At 42.4% G+C, this 17807-nt stretch overlaps 1 long non-coding RNA gene across 1 annotated transcript; it reads left to right on the top strand.

The window, feature by feature from the left end:
* The first annotated feature begins 8018 nt into the window (after positions 1–8018).
* Positions 8019–17004, top strand: LOC136579718 (uncharacterized). Its single transcript, XR_010786901.1, has 3 exons — positions 8019–8161; positions 12461–12565; positions 16248–17004. It is a non-coding gene; the product is annotated as an uncharacterized lncRNA (long non-coding RNA).
* The last annotated feature ends 803 nt before the right edge of the window (positions 17005–17807 follow it).

The raw sequence follows: 17807 nt of genomic DNA, 5'->3' as shown, positions 1-17807 counted from the left end.
AAGGAACGGGTAGCTAAGTGAGTGAATTTGCAATTACATTTATTCTTTATAAAGCTTCTGCTCCTCTGGATGTATTTTGGATGACTATCCTTAAAGGGGTTGTCCCGCGCCGAAACGGTTTTTTTTTTTTTTTTAAACCCCCCCCCCCTGTTCGGCGCGAGACAACCCCGATGCAGGGGTTAAAAAAACCACCCGCACAGCGCTTACCTGAATCCCGGCGGTCCGGCGTCTTCATACTCACCTGCTGAAGATGGCCGCCGGGATCCTCTGTCTTCATGGACCGCAGGGCTTCTGTGCGGTCCATTGCCGATTCCAGCCTCCTGATTGGCTGGAATCGGCACGTGACGGGGCGGAGCTACACGGAGCTACACGGAGCCCCATTCAGAAAAGAAGAAGACCCGGACTGCGCAAGCGCGGCTAATTTGGCCATCGGAGGGCGAAAATTAGTCGGCACCATGGAGACGAGGACGCCAGCAACGGAGCAGGTAAGTATAAAACTTTTTATAACTTCTGTATGGCTCATAATTAATGCACAATGTACATTACAAAGTGCATTATTATGGCCATGCAGAAGTGTATAGACCCACTTGCTGCCTCGGGACAACCCCTTTAAGCTAGACCTTCAATGCTTGAGCGATGATAGCACAGTGAAGCACAACATTACTTTCATAGTCTACACAGGCTTAGTGTGTCCGATGAATAGATGTGTTTGGTGCTACAGCTTAGACTCATTCACTAGAGTAAGGTAGAATGGGACTGAATTGGAGAACCAAGTACAGCCATGCATGTAGTTGGGCCCTTGCTTCGGTGTAAATAATGATTGACTCCCCACTGGTCTATCCTTAGAAAAGGCCATTAATATTTATGTCCCAGAGTATCCCTTTGAATATCATTTCTTGTTTTTAAGAAGTTGTCCCATGAAGACCACAGCTGACATTAGAGTACGAGTCTCATGAGCTGTAGGCGAGAGCCACTAAGTAACAGCTGCTCCCCCTCTGGCAGCTTGTTTTACTTTATTTGGCCCTGATGCTAAATCTATAATAGGGCCCCCTTTTATAACATTCAGACTGGCTATTATTGTGTAGGTGCCACTCGTGGTACCAAACCAACTCTGACCATTCAAGGCATGGATTGCTCAAGACGTTAGCAGCAGATCCTTTAAGGGGTTTGTCCCATCTCAATGTTTCATGGCTGAGAGTAGCAAGCCCTGGCTGTTTCCTGACCACTTTACAGAAAAAGCCAATGAGGCAGTCCTATGCTGTTTCGGTTACTACCATTTGAAGTAAATGAGAGTTACAGAAACCATGTAGTAGGCTGTGCTATACTGTTTCCGTAACTCACATTCACTTCAATGGGAGTTATGGAACTAGCATAAGCCTGCCGCCTCAGATGTTTCAAGAAAAAGTGGTCCGGAAAAAAACAAGGCTTTCTAATTCCAGCCATGAAATGCTGAGATGGAAATACCCCTTTAAGTCCTGTAAGTTGTACAGTGGGGCCTCCATGGATCAGACTTATTTTTCCAAAACATCCCATAGTTAGAGATCTGGACGATTTAGAAGTCAAGTCATCACCCTGATCTTTCTCACATTCCTCAACCCATTCCTGAACAATTTTTGCGGTATGGCTGGACACATTATCCTGCTGAAAGGGGCCACTGCCATTAGACAATACCCATAAAGGGGTATACTAGGTCTGTAAAACGTTTAGATAAGTGGTACATGTAAAAGTAAGATCCACATTAATAGGAGGACCCATGGTTTCCCGACAGAACATTGCCCAGAGCATCACATTGCCTCCACCAGCTTCTCTTCCTCCCATAGTAAGGGATGCCCATGCACCCAGCAGTCTACATGATATAAAAGCAAATTGCGATTTATCAGATGAGGCCACCTTCTTCCATTACTCCATGGTCAGTTCTATGGCTCACATTCAGGTTGTAGGGGCTCTCTGTGGTGGACGTAGGCAGTCTGATTACTCCAGAGCTATGCAGCCCCATACATAGCAATGACTCTTAGGTGGCCATGACCTTGTCACCAGTTCCCCAGTTGTCCTTCCTTTTGGAAATGCTCTGAGCCAGTTACTGAGCCATAGAAACAAAGAAAATTGACAGAAGAAAGATCCTCTTTTCCATTAGTTTAACTACTACAGATGTCAAACTAACTGGCCTGTAGTTCCCTGCTTCTTCTCTACTAGCCTTTTTGTGGATAGCTACAACATTGACCATTCTCCAGTCATCGAGAACATCACCTGTCCGCAGGGACAGGTTACACAAATCAGTTAGAGGTGCAGCAATCACAGATTGGAGCTCTTTAAAAAAAGATATGATGTTATAGCAACTGAAGAAGAACCACAAGTAGATTTGAAAGCTCGCTATAACGCAATGTCTTTTTGTTAGCCCTTAAAAGGTATCATATCTACAAGATTACTTGGTTTCTCATACTGAGAACAATCACATATTTGCTCTATTGGCTAATACCGTACCAAACTTTTTTCTTTGTACTGTGTCTGACACTTAGTAGTCCTGGTAGATGAGTGTCTATTACCTTCTAGCATGATGTGTTTAGCATTGCCTTTAGCTGAAGGTCAGTCACTGTCATGTATCTGGCAGTAATGTATATTCACTCCTGAAGTTTGTGACAGGTAGCTACTGTCCGGATACACATAATTGGCTTTTTAGTCTATGTATTTTCACAGGAAAGTGCTTATTTACCATATAATGCTGCAGCAATGAGTAGTGCAGCAATGAATCAAAGTTTTATTTATGCAGAGGTAAGTATTATCATTTTATTCAATAAGCATTTATTAGTATTCTAACTAATTATAAGGCCTTCCTCCTGAAGTACGGAGCAGATGGTACTGTACTATGTTGAATTTGCCCTGGAATGATGAATCGTCGTTCAAAGTATTATAATAAATTGCGCTATTTAATATAGTAGCTGCTTGGAATGAGAATGCACACACAGTTGTTTCATTACATTTACAGATTTAACCCATAGACTGCTGCTGCAATGTACAAGATACAATGTGTTGAGAAATACAATGTGGTAATAAATATGCCGATGCATACAGACAACATTGCCCGGGCAATCACATTTCATACCGTACTATGATTTAATAGAGGATGATGCCGCACATATAAGATTGCCTGCGTGAGTTCATATTTATTCTCTGACACTATTCTCATATTAGTAAAAGATTATTCCTATTCCACAGCATTGTGGAAGGAGAAAGCAAAATCTGTCCCTAGGTTCTACGAGACTCATAACTTAAAGGGGTTTACTAGTTACGATAGTTGTAAACTATGAATGGTTTATTCTCAAGACTGGTCATCAATGATACATTGTCAGGGGTCCATCTTCTGGGACCCCCGTCAATCAGCTGTTTACCGCAGTGGTGTGTTTTTGCACTGAGCTGAATTTTTGGAGGAAGCAGACAGCTTTGTTTTCTCTGCAGTGGACAGGCTTGGTATTGCAGGCCACGTTCTGATTAAAATGAATTGGATGTAATACCAAGCCTGGCCACTGCAGAGAGAATGCAGCTGTCTGCTTCCTGCAAAAATCAGCTCTGTGCAAGAACCAATCAGCTGATTGATGAAGGTTCAAGGCCACGGACCCTTTGCCAATCAACTACTGATGACCTATTTTGAGCATAGGCCATCGATAGTTTACAACTGGACAACCTCTTTAATCTCCCTTTCTCAAGCATGTACGGGTAGCAAGGTGTTCCTCTGCTTGTACTAAGTGCTACACATTTTAAGCCATGATATATAAGTTTTGTGTAAACTGTGTCTTTAAGAAGGGGAGAGATGCTAGCGGTACCAGAGGCAGAAATGAGAAGGAGCCATGTTAACTCTTTCCAATCCACTGTCTGACGTCTTCCTACATTCTGATTGAAGCTTGTACAGCTCCAATGTCAGAAGATGTCCAACAGGGTATTCTTACCGTCTATGGCCAGCCACTCCGCTGTCAGAGCTTCTCTGGCGCACACACACTGGCTTTAGCCAGCACCGTTGTATAACAGCAAAAAGAGAAAGCCTTTTAGGCAACTCTGAATTCAAAATTGGATTGGAAAGCGTTAAAGGGACAGCGCAGGTGGCTGGATCTCTGATGGAGCATCTTTTCTTTTTCTAGTGTTGTACGATTTGCCTTGTTGCGCTGGAGGGGTCGTGAGCTTTGGGCCTTTCATGCTGCAGAGCTACCATGTGCATGGCATACCAAGTTCATGCGCAATGAAAAAATCAACAAGGTTCTGCTAAAGTCCTCGTGCCTCCTGTCCTGCAGTTGTCCCCACCCGACTTTCACAGGCTCTTCAAGTAGCCTAAGGGCCCCTGCACACTTGCGTTTTCTTAGCGCTGCGATATCACTGCGTTTTTTTAACACGATTGTCAATGAGACTTTTTAATGTTAAAAACGCATCGCTTTGCAATTTTTGTGTGATGCGTTTTTAACATTAGAAAGTCCCATTGACATTTGCGTTAAATACCGCTGCGATATCACAGCATTAAAAAAACGCAAGTGTGCAGGAGCCCTAAAAGTCTGAGAAAGGGAAAGTCCATATTGTTACCATTCCATTAAATAAAGACTGTTACCTGGCAAGTCAGTATGGGGAACCAGCATGAATTCCTGGCTGCCTGTGCTCGAACCAAACACGACAAACATAACCAGAGGGTTTTGTGTTTGTCCACCACCGGTTTACAGGATCTGGATCCTTCCAGAACAGAAATCCCTTGCTCCCACTTTGACAACAGAGATAAGAGCCCAGGTTGATGTCGCCCAGCAGCGTATCCCTCAAGTGGAGAAAGAGCCTGAAGGCTAGCAGTGCCTTTTACACACAACCTAGGACCTCTTGCAATAATCTGATATAGCTAAAAAAAGGACTTGGATCAATGCAAAATCTGTGACAGGGCCCCTGTCGCAGCTTATCGGTCGCAACAATGTTGTGGAATGGTGGCTTCAACACAGGGAAAGACCTGTTGCCTTGTTAAGCAGGTCAGGGGTTAATGCACCATATGCAGAGTGCCTTTGCTGCATGGATGCATGCTGGATTAGTCATGCCTGGGAGTAGGGTGGAGGTGTGGTTTTCTATTCACTCCAGTTTTTCAGGTGCAGCGTGGCTATATATTCTCACCACTCCCGGTGTTCAGTGCTGCTTATTCTGTTCCATAGTGGAGAAGTTGGAGTTTGGAGCTCTGGTGTGCTGGGTGTTTCTTCTACATGCAGATAAGTTGCTGAGGGTTCTTTTTCAGTTGTATTGTTGCTATTCATTTCTGTTTTTTGTTTTGCATGTCGGTTCATGAGGGCCGAGAAAGAAGACTGTGGGGCCGCTTTTTATCAGGCTTATTACTCTGCTTTAGGTAGGGACCCTTCACCTCCCTGCTAAGTTAGGGCCAGGCTTCCTTCCTCTCCCTGAAGAGGTGCTACCAGCCCGCATAGCATGGTGTGCGGCTTTTTCCAACTGTGTGTACATTTCCTGTTGCCATGCTGAGTGTAGTACTTTTTGTGTTGCACAGGCTTTACATCTGGGCTTTGTATTTCAGTTGTGGTGCGCAGTGCTCTCCGTTGCATAAGTCTATCTACCAAAGTAGTCATGAACATCACCCTATGTCCATCCTAAGCATGGTGCGTGTGAGCAGCACGGACATGAAAGCTATAATGCTTTATTTATAGAGAGAAGCTTTATTATATGGGTTTATCTATATGGGTTTCTGCATCCCCTATTGTTACGGGGATGCAGAAACCCATATAGATAAACCCTTCAATTTGTTGACATGTGATTTAGAATTTTGACTTGCCACAAATTACAGATTTTCTCCTGTGAAACCATACCCTGTCGTGTCTGGCTCCTAGTCTGACATGACAGACAGTTTTTGTGGAGTGGTTTGCCCATGCCTTCCCCAGTCCTTGAAAGGATGGAAGGCGACCTTGAGCCAGCTACCTGAACCAAGCAGGGATTGAACCCGCAACCTTCAGGTTGTTTGCTTCGGACTGCATTTCTGCATAACACTGAGCCACACAAGACTCCCAGTGCATATAGTTATATTTGTAAATTCGGTCTGCATTAATCTAGCAGAGACCAATTAGTTTGGTTTTACTTATACACTTTTATCATTCAGATTAATTGGTGTTATCTAACTGTGGGGGAATTCTCAAGTGAGAATTTTTACACTTTTACAAGTAATCCCTTTATATGCCCCTTAGCCTCCAATTACAATCTGTTATGCCCAAGGAACTGAACAAATAACAAAAGTAGGTGCTAAAGTTGTTAGGTGATAAGATGAAGTAATCCTCGTTCTGTTTAGCAGAAATCAAAGTATCTTTGGTAATAGCAAAAATAACCGTCTCACAGGCATCAGCGGCACGGCCCAGGCGATCAGAATAGCGAATGATTCTTTGAGGCTCTTAAATCACTCTTATGGCTTACGCCATGACGTACTTCTGTGATTATCTGATGCTCAAAAAGCCAATGCATGTTAAAACTCGCTTTTATACTTTCAACAGCCAATCACATACTTCCATGCGCATACTTACAGCTTTGTTTGCACATATCCACACCCTCCATTAAAAGAGTTGTTTCATCAAATCAGCCCTTTCAGCCAGTGAAGGCAGCCCTAGAACTCGCAGCAAACAGCTGATATAGCCAGGCCATATGACCTAATAGGACTTATGGACAGAGATTGTCTTACCAAGACAACTATGAGTGGCCATTATAGAGACTTCTCATGCTAGTTGCACTAGTCGGATTTATTTAATTATAGAAAAAGCAATAATTTTTACTGTTGTAGGAGGGCAGTGTACAGGATGGCCTGCAGAGGGTGCTAGACAGAGCCATTCTGCTACCTGCAGAGAGGAAATACCCATGGGTGGGGCAGGAACTAAAATAAAATGAGCAGTTCCTACCACACTCGGGGGAAGGGGGCATGCTGGCTACTAGCCAGAGAGGCGGTGAGAGACGCTGCATCAGGACTGGGAGCCTGAAGTCCAGTGTGAACTAATCTAGGCCTGTCGCCCGTCTGTCAGAGGAGGACACCCTCTAGATACTACAGACGGGGTTAGTGACAGAGACCTTGTGGGTTTGTCAACCATGGACATTTTTATGCCGTCTATCCATTGCTGTGCTGTGTTAAATAAATGCTGGCAGGTTCCAGTTTAAAAAAGAAAACCTGTCTCTGGAGCCATTTCATACACGCGTGATGCCCAAGTCCAGACTGAGAGGTCGGCGATCCGCAGGCGAGAGACCTCAGCTTTCCACACTTTATACAGACATGAAAAAATTATCTATGTGACGGGATTGTCAGTTATGGGTCAAGGAACATTGCATTACACCTCTGGCAAGATCCTAGCACTGTAATATTCCCAGTCACAGATACTCTCACCGTTTTGTTAACTTTTATAACAAATCTTTCTATTACATGTACAGGGGTAGACAAAAATATAGAAACCCTGTACAAAATACATGGGATTTTAACCATTAGCACTCAGCTGCCCTTTTGACCCCTGCGTAGCTGAAAGCTTTTCCACCAAATTTGTGTTTACTTCACCTCTTGCCCTGCTCTGCGTGGTTTTGCTTGTAACAGCAGCTGTGTGGCTTAAACCCCTGACCAATAGAACCTCGGGGAGATGTTCACTCCTGCCCAGCAGCCTCTGTGTCATATTATCTTGACTTAAAATCAGTCCTTACATGTCTTATTGATTTTACAATCCCATGTAACGTAAGGCATGCATTTTGTACGGTGTTTCCATATTTTTGTCTCCCCCCCTGTATCTTATAGCATGCATTAAAAAAAAATATTAAAATACTGGAAAGTCTGTAGTAAGCAATATAGAACTTATCTTTAATGATTTATTATATGAGTATTTTGTACTCAAAGTGAAATGTACTGAAAAACAAAGGCAGTGCATAAAATTTACATCCAATTCCCGCGTGCAAGTAATATATATACTGCAGGTGTTATTGTACCAGGTTGTGGTAAACACGCTAATCATCTCTCATTTGCTCTCCTTACCGTCCCTCCCACAGACATTTGACACCTGGCTCTCTTAACAAGGTACCTGTCACCGGTGAGAGACGGATTGTCACTTGTACATTGTACTCATATGCTCAGCAATAGCTGCTAACGGGAAGCGACGGGAAGCTGGCAAAATGGTCTGATTAATACTGAAAGGTAAGGGACACACGATCCATAGAGAATAGAATGAGTATTTTTATCTCTGCACACAGAGCAACCCATTTGCATATCGGGAAAGATAAGTATAGATATCTAAATTTGTTAGGACCGGCAAAATGCGAAGAACTAACGCAAGTTGTAGCCCCGTCATGCATTCCCCAGCAGGTGATTTAGGATTTTGTTTTCTTCCTGGATTTTACATGCAAATGACATTCATTCAATTAAAACGTGACATTTACAGGTTCATTTCTCTCCCTCCATATTACGTCAATTCATCAGCTTTTCAATTCCAGCATAATCTGCTATTATATAATTAATAAAATATATGAATATTAATGAAGCAGCAAAGCAGCTTACCTGCAGCACTTCATTCCTGAACGGCGTTTAGTACAGAAATTGCTCTCCGTATTGGAAGATACTGATAACTTCTCAGTTTAAGATGCTTTTTTTAAAGGGGTGCTGTGAGAAATATCTTGGCCTCGTTCTTACAGTAAGGCGGGTTTCATACGGGACGCACAAATCTCACGCCAATATGAGCAGAGTTATATACACAAACAATGTATTTTCTATCTGCATTTCCTACGTTTTCGCTTTCCTTAGAACGCATCGCCCATTGTCTTCAATGGGAGAGTAAAACATATCACATGGCTGAAACCCACGTTGGAGGATCTCTACTCCATAGATGTGATGGGAGGCATTTTTTCCGGAAAAAACGCCTTGCATCGGCGTAAAAACGGAGTTTGGCGAGCGCAATATCAGGCCGAGTTTCTTGGCTCAATATCGCACTCGCACGTGCGTAGGTAGCCTAAAGCTTTATTGACAATCAATCTGAGCCACGAACCACGCAAGCTCCCGTATGTTCACATCTGTGTTGGGGTTCCCATTTTCCTGTTCCGTCATGAGAAGAGGAAAAGGGAATCCCAGCCGAGAATGAATCCGTCTCCCTGTAGGTCAGCCTGGCTAACCCATACTTCCGGTGGAGACATACTAGACTAATACCCAGTCGAGGTGTTGGGTAAAAGATCCCCATTGATCTGATACTGAAACTCAATTAATAGTTTACCTGAAATTGGATATGCTATGTTGATGCTAGACTTAATAGACTCAAGTGATATATGGCTGTATCATGCACAACATTTTTGATACGGTATATAAGGAGACAAAAGGGGCAAACCCACTATTGGGGGATGATCAGTTTTCTTGTTCCCAGCATTGAGTAGTCCAGAAATTGTTGAGTTTCCTTAGTACAGCACTTGGTTTGTTATAGACCCGAAAATCTTGAATCTCACATACGCAGAAGCAAGAGACTGAGTAGAGATAAGATTTACTTGGAAAACTCAGTCATATGACTTTAATGCAATGAAGTTGAACAAATTTATGCATGGAACTTTGACACCGTTCTGGCATGTGACACAATATAGATAACAGCAGGCTGGCAGCATCTATTTATATTGGGAGCTTCAGTACCTCAAGGAACGCTGCAGAAAAGCACAAGGTGCAGCTCTACTTGCCAGCATACAATTCCCCCAAGCTACAGGCATTGTCTATACTGTGTTCAATAAGAATGAGGTTAGAATACTTCTACCTTCAAATACCTTGGCTTTCAAATATTTATGTCCTTATCAAGTTGAACATTGCCCCATTGTTGCAGAAATTGAAACAGAAATGGGAAATCTGGAATAAGCTGCTGCTGTCTGTAATTGTTTGTATAAACCCTATAAAAATGATATGGATCCCGCCGCTTCTCTATATCCTGCATAACAGTCCGGTGTGGATCCCACAATGAGTGTTTTATAAGGTCACCGGACTATTCTTAATTTTAATTTGAAAAGTGGGACGAGCCTGTATAAGGCTAGAAACATTAAAGCGCAACAAAGATGAGAGCGGTTGGGCGGTCCCGCACCCAAGTATATATTTCTTGGTTGCCCAACTTTAACATTAATTGGGTTGGGGCCTGGAGGAGCAGAATTCTATAGGAAGCGTATTACAGCTATTTCTCAAAACTGACTCCCTACTGGAAGCATTGGAAGCACATAAATTTAAACGGTCGGAGACTCAGTTCTGCGCACTCTATCCGATGCATGGGGTATGGTGGAAAGTGAGGGATATGCTTGATATCTTGGGCTACACACAATACATATCTGAGAGATACCCTGGTTACCGGAGATGATTAGTCTAGAGGGGTTGGGAAATGGAAATATAAGGGGATAAGATATATATCTCAGATTTGTATAAATGGTCAATCAGAGCAGTTCAACACGTTGCAAACTGTGTTCCAAATACCGAAAACATATTTTTATTAACATCTTCAGCTGAATCATGCTTTCTAGAAAAATGTGGCTACCGTCGGGTCTGGATGACTTTGGGTCATGCATTGCCCCTTTCTCGAGTTGATTGGTTCTTATGAATCCTTCTTTGGTCTTATTCACAAGCTATACAAATTTCTATTGTTGATAGAATTAGGCCGGTCTCACACTAAGTTTACTGTGTAAACACAAAAAATAGCCAGGAAGACTCGCATGACAGCATGCATGAGATACTCTTTCAAGCGCAGTACAATATCCCTGGGATTGCCAATCTTATCCACAAGTTTTAGGACTGTCATTGATGCAGCGTGGATTCACACAAGCGTGTTTATGTGCGTACAATTGTGCGCTCAAAACCACGCATCTATTAGAACCATTGATTCCCTATGGTGTGTTCACATGTCCATGTTTTACAGGCATGCAAACGCACGTACCTGCAAACCATAGGACATGCGTGCACCATAGGTTCCTGGTGCGTGTCAATATTCCCCAGCGGGGAGTCCCCTTGTCACTGAACGCTGTGACAGCACTGGGGACTCCCAATGGGGAGTTAAGAATTCCCTGCCACAGCTGTCATGAATGGCCAAGCACTGCCTGTAATTGGCTGAGTGCTGTGACCAATCACAGGCAGCACTCAGCTGTCATTCAATGTAGTGCTGAGAGCTGCCTGTGATTGGCTGAGCGCTCAGCCAATCAGATACAGCCCTTTCAGCAGATGGGGATTTTAAATCCCTGCCTGCTGAAAGAGCTTCAGAGCAGTGCAGGTGAGGAGAGGTGAGTATAATTTTTAAAAATTTTTAACACATTCTAGGGATGATTTTTCCGGGAAGGGCTTATATTTAAAGCCCTTCCCCTGAAAATCACTGCAGGGCTTGCCAGCAGCCAATTGCTTTCAATGGAAATGCAGAAGTGCCGGTCCCTTTAAAAGCAATGGGAGAACATCGCGATCCTCTGCCACAGCTGTCACAGCTATGGAAGGGGATTCTTTACTCCCTGCAGGGATAAAGAAATCCTCTGCCACATTGCTGTCCCAGTATTCAGTGACAAGGGGACTACCTGCGAGGAATATTTACACAGCAGCGGCAGAGTGGTGAGCATATATATATATAATTTTTTTTTTTTTTTTTTATTATTATTTATTTTAAAAAAATGTTACACAAACAGGGATGATTTTTAGGGGGGGCTTATATTTAAAGCCCTTCCCCAAAAATCACTGCAGGGGTTGCTGGCAGCCCATTGCTTTCAATGGGGCCACCAGCAGCAGCTGTGGCTCCATTGAAGGCAATGGGCATGGATCTGCATTCACACGTGTTAGTGCACGTACGTGTGTTTGCGGTTTTGAGCGCACCTATGTACAGCACACGCACACGCTTGTGTGAATGTGCCCTAAATAGGTATTGAAAGGCTGTATTAGACATTATTAATGATGTATATGCAGTTTACCTAGAGTCTATACCCTACATATGTATCTTAGGTTATATGGCAGTGGCGAAAGTTGCTTTATATGGTCCGAAAGCTTGTGGTGCAGAAATGGATACAGGATACCTCCTACGACTTTATTGATAAGGTTAATTGGTTGATTACATTTATACTAAATGCGTTTGTAGAGAAAAATATAAAGAATTGTGTTTCCCTTGGCTGGATGGCTCTGGGCTAGTCTTGTCCTCCCTACTTCTGGACCGCTTCTTTCCTATTGGATTGCCTGTCTCTACTCTCAGTGTAATATAAAAAGATACTTCATTCACAAACCTATGAAGGGAAACAGATAGTTTTTGTATTAATAGCTCTTGGATCATAGTGGGCCTTCCAGTGAAACGGCTACATTGTCTATATTATTAGGCACCGAGGGGAAGCTACTTTGTTGCACACTGTAAGTGGATACAATGCCTGATCACAGCTTGGCCTAAACTGTTGAGGGGATTAGGGGAGTGTTGCTAGATACAGTAGATAAATATGTGTATTATATGCCTATACTTATATCTTCATGCAGCCTGCACCTATGTGGCAGTGAAAATTAGAGGCCTCTGTAGAGAGAATGAAGATGAAGAACCTCCAACTCCGTATTCATGTCCAGTGTCTGCAAAGGCAAAACCCAGTAAGTATGCAGATGCAGCATATTTGGATGGGAACTATAAACCGAGCTAGAGCTAACTATAGATGGCATACTACTAAAAAAATGTGTACTGTATAAGATGAGTCACATGTACAATTGTACAATTATGCAATCTCTACAGAACCATAGACCATTATTTTGAGGGACAGAAAAAATGAAAGAGTAACCGCTGTTTGAAATGAAGCTCTTGTGTACATATATATGAAGAATAACAGTATAGCTGACCATTATATTACTTGGGTACAGCATTTTTAACCAGTTTCCCCTGTTTAAGCTCAATTTGTAATTATCAGTTTACCCTAAGCTCAGCTCTAGAAGGGGAACTACAATAGCTGCTATGACGTATCCCATACACAGCACACATAGAGGAGAGACGATCCTGCTCTCCTGTCCTCTTTAGCAAACACTCAGTAGCAGCAACAGCATGGAGGACATTATACAGCAGTATGAAGCTGTGCAGCTGTGAATCCAGCACTGGGGTAAAACTGTAAAACACTTACTAGAGCCTTCAACAATGCCTGTATTAGTGATGTGTTATCCAAAAAAGTAGAAAAATGTCATTGCTTTGGAGGTACGCAAACAGAATCCCAATCCTTATATATAGACTACAATACCCAAGAGGTTATCAAAATTGGGATTATTTAGTTTAGAAAAAAGATGGCTGAGGGGCGTCCTAATAACTATGTATAAATATACCAGGGGATAATACAGAGATCTCTTTCATCATCTATTCATTTACAGGACTGTGATAGTAACAAGGGTGGCGCCCACTATGTCTAGAGGAAAGAAGGTTTCTACACTGACATAGAAGGGGGTTCTTTACTGTAAGAGCAGTGAGACTATGGAACTCTCTGACTAAGGACGTGGTGATGACGAATTTGATAAAAGAGTATAAAATGAGCCTGGACACCTTTTTTCAGTGTAACAATATTACATGTTATAATCACTAATTACTTCAGAAGGGCCGATGATCCAGTGATTATTCCAAGTGCCAGACTTGGAGTGAGAAAGGAATTTTTCCCCTTAAATGAGGAAAATTGGCTTCTACCTCATTAGGTTTTTTTTTTGCCTTCCTCTAGATCAACATGGGGGGGGGGGGGGTTATAAGCTGAACTAACATACTATGTTATGTTACCAATAGAAAAAAAATCCAGGACTCAAGTTGTGGTTAAGTGATGTATATTTATTGACCATTCATGATGGAGTTACGATTTAAATTGGATTACTTAAAATACTCAGATTACAGACTAATAGATTATACTTGCAACATTGAAGTGGCTCCTATTAGTCGCAAACGGGACAGCTCATAGAGCCTGCTGCTATCTGAGAGACGGAAACTGCTCTTTTACTTTGTATGACTGGGGGCTTCGACAGCCATAAAATTTGCCTCATCAAAACAGGCTGGAATTTCCCTTACTCCTCTGTGCCTCTCTCTAGCAGCCTCCCACTGTTCCTCCTGTCCTCTCCATAGACTTCTATGGGCAGCAGCTGTAACCTGATCCCCTAGCAAGCTGCTAAGCTCTTATTTATGAAGAAGAATTTTACCAGTGAGCAAGTGATTAAATCAGTGCAGTAGGAAAGGAAAGGAGTCTGATAGATGGAGAAAGAGGCATTTTTCCTCACTAAAATATATTACAAAGTTTCTTATCTTCACTTGTACCTTAGATTTATGGAGAAAAATATTGAAACGACAGTTACTGTAATTATTTTGGTCATGAATCTCAAGTTAATACCAAATGTATCTTGAAAGGGAATCAATTTAATCTGCCTGACAATGTATCATTATGACTGCTAATTGTGCTTGAATTTAGGGCTAAGTATTAATTGACTGATAAAAGAAAAGTACATAAAAGCTATTACTAAAGCAAATAATAGAGATGAGCGAGCACGCTCGGTAAGGGCAGTTGCTCGAGCGAGCCTTGCTCATCTCGAGTAACTGTCTTCTCCTCCGAGCGTGCTCGGGGTGCAACGGGGGGCGGCGGGGGAGAGTGGAGGGGAGCACGCTCGGAGGGGAAGGCAAGAAGGCAGTTACTCGAGATGAGCGAGGCTCGCTTGAGTAACTGATCTTACCGAGCGTGCTCGCTCATCTCTAGCAAAGAACTATCTGTGAGCTACACAAGAGTTAGCTAGAACATGGAAGTACAAGTTGTGCAGCATGCTTAACTTTTGGCTATACAATGTGCTTTCCCCACTCCAAAACCACACACCCATATGACTAAAGACAGAATACAAAAGGCATATTTATGGAAATGTTAAATGGCTTCAGCTTGTGTAAGGCCCCCTGCACACGGGCAGATTTGCATTACGGAATCCAGAGCGGGTATCCTGAACTGCCTGATGTATTGTGAAAGGTCAGATATGGTGGCAATCAAAATTATTCAACTCCAATTGCAAATTAGGTTTATTTGCCAAATTTACAAACTTTCAGCTATTTGCAAAAAGCAATCAAACAAGAACAATTTAAATAGCTCAGCACAACTAATATAATGAGTGGTTTCTCCAAACTGAATTGAGGTTGAATAATTTTGATCGCAACTGTAGCAGAAATTGACACCCAGACAAACCTAGAATCTGCTACCTGGGACTCCCACCAATAAGATGTTCACTGATCAATGGGAGTCCCAGGTGGCAAACCCTCGTTGGTCTACTGTTGATGGCCTATTCTACAACTGGACAACCCCTTTAACTACACAGTCTTGCTTTGAGGTACCTTGTTCCTCACTACATAAGCTGCACCACCAGCTAGTTCCTACTGGTAAATAAGAAAATTGCTTGTAAAATTAATTAATTAAAGGGATTGTCCAAATATATAAGCATATTCCCTATACACAGGACAGGGGATAAGTACCTGAATTGTAGGGGTCCAACCACTGGGACCACCACTGACCATGACAACAGGGACCTATGTTGCCCGTATGAGGGGATTAGTGGCTAAGCTTGCATGCTTCCACTTCATTCATCTCTATGAGGCTGCTGAAGGGACAGTGCTGAGCTATCTCCAGCAATCCCATAGTCAAGTGAAGTAGCCCCTCTTCTCATAAACAGTGAGGGTCCCAGATGTTGGATCTCCATAAATTACAGACTTAACCCCATATCCTGTGGATGGGTATAGGTTTATATCTTTTGATAATACCTTTAATGTCCTGTGTGATGGACCCTGGTACATTTAGTGTTAGGTCCCTAGATATTGGTGGAACATCACCACCAGGGACCAATGACGCCACCAGCTGGTAAGTGATATATATTTAATTTTGATGTGTTTAAATAGTACGTTCCATGTCTTGAGGCTCAGTTGAACATTAATATTTGATACAAATTGTGTTCTTTCCTGAATGATCATTGGCATATCCATCATTCATACTCTGGTAGTTAGTGGTGCATTCGGCATTTGGCCACTGTTGACTAATGAAAAATTGGGGTTTCAGTCTCTAAAGGGCGGCATTTACACCTGATGGTCAGTGCTCTTATTTTGGTTTCTGGTAGTCAATGGTATCTGGTCATCTCTAATGATCTAGTGAAGGTTGTGATTCTTAAATCAATACACATCTCCATTCACTAACAAGAAACCTTTGCCGTCTGAATCCATACAATGAGATAGGTGCTGAAGGTCATCTAGTAATTGCATTTAAATCAATATCTCACCAGACTTTCCATTCCTCCATAGATGATCTTCCAGTACAAAACACGGCACCAGAAGTAAAGACCACGAAAGAAGATGCCCCAACTCAGCCATGTAGATCCTGAGGGTAATACCATCCACTCACCTGACTGGGCAGAATCAACCTTACCTCCGACACCTTGATTTTTGTTCTTCATCCTTCGTTCAAAGTCAAATGCAATCTATGGTGTCAAAGCTCAAGAATATACATTTTAATGCTGTCACTTCTTTTAGAAGTCTAAGATACCTTGTATGACCTTTAACTTTGAAATTTAACTTCGGTTCCAGAGACGTCAATTAATTCCATGTCACCGGTGAGATAATGATCGTTTCCCTTCAAGACATTTCGAGACATTTTCTACTTATAACTAGTTTGGTAAGAAATAAGGAGGCCTGAAAGTAAAGGACACAATCATTATCTCACTGTCCTGATAATATCAATGTGTAGGGGGGGAAAGAAAAAAATCCAATGCAGTCTGCGCCTTTAGCGGTATTGTATCACACAGGCACGTCACAATATACGGAGAAATATATAAGAAAATGATAGAAAATTGCAAATGCTTTAGTAGGAAGAAGCACGCATCCCTGCGACTAACTGGAAAAGACAAGTATTTTGTCAACACTGCCATTGGGGTTAATTGTAGGACACAGCAAGTACAGAGATGGATGACAGCAGCATCCAAAACCTTCTTCCCTGGAGGAAGATGTTGCTTGAAATTAACCTGTTCTGTTGACCTTAGTGAAAAGGATCCTGTGTTTAATCACAGTCTTTAATAAAATAAATCAATCAGACCTTGACAGCTCGTGTGGTTTGTGAGAATTTGGAAAACAAGGACGTTCTCGTGTTTTCCGATGTTAATGTTCTGCAAAACAAAAATTTCTTTCGAAAACTCTTTTTGTTTATATTTATAGAGTTCTACAAATTTCCGACTCGACGAGAAACAGGAAGCGGCAAACAAACAAAGACATGAAGACTTATCTTCAGTGTCAAAGTAAAATACAGCTTACGTAGTCAAATGTCAGTGTGAGACACTCATATTTTAGCCTGTGTCATATCAATTTGGGAGATGTGCATAAAACAAATAATTTACTTTGATAGCCTCTTTATTAAACTGACAAGCCGAATCCCAGCTAGGATGAGGGCATTGTGTAATACATATGCACTGAGTTACTGGCTTAAATGATTGGTGCGGTAACTTTTTTTTTTCCCTCTGCCGTGTACGCATTTGACCCCCAAACAGCCTAAATTTATCACAGCAGGAATACTAGGAGTTGGTGATAGCTTGTCAGAGACATGGCTGACATGATTGCATGCAGCAATTACTAAAGATTAGATAGTGCTAGGGGAATCCAGTTGAACAGAAATCTTTGTCTTTGACTAAGGCTTTATTCGCACGGGCGTTGGGATTTTCGGCAACCCGCATCGCGGCCAAAAATCGCATGGACAAGAAAAAGACAAGCCCATTCATACAGCCGGATGTGGCGTATATACGCCGCAGCCTGGAATTCCATTGGCTAGTGGGAGAGAGTTTAGCAATGCTAAACTGTCTCCCCCTCCGTGTCCCT

The sequence above is a fragment of the Eleutherodactylus coqui genome, chromosome 10, assembly GCF_035609145.1.
Source record: "Eleutherodactylus coqui strain aEleCoq1 chromosome 10, aEleCoq1.hap1, whole genome shotgun sequence".
Classification (NCBI taxonomy): domain Eukaryota; kingdom Metazoa; phylum Chordata; class Amphibia; order Anura; family Eleutherodactylidae; genus Eleutherodactylus; species Eleutherodactylus coqui.
The sequence above is the reverse complement of the archived record's forward strand: the minus strand, read 5'-3'. Positions and strand labels throughout refer to the sequence as shown.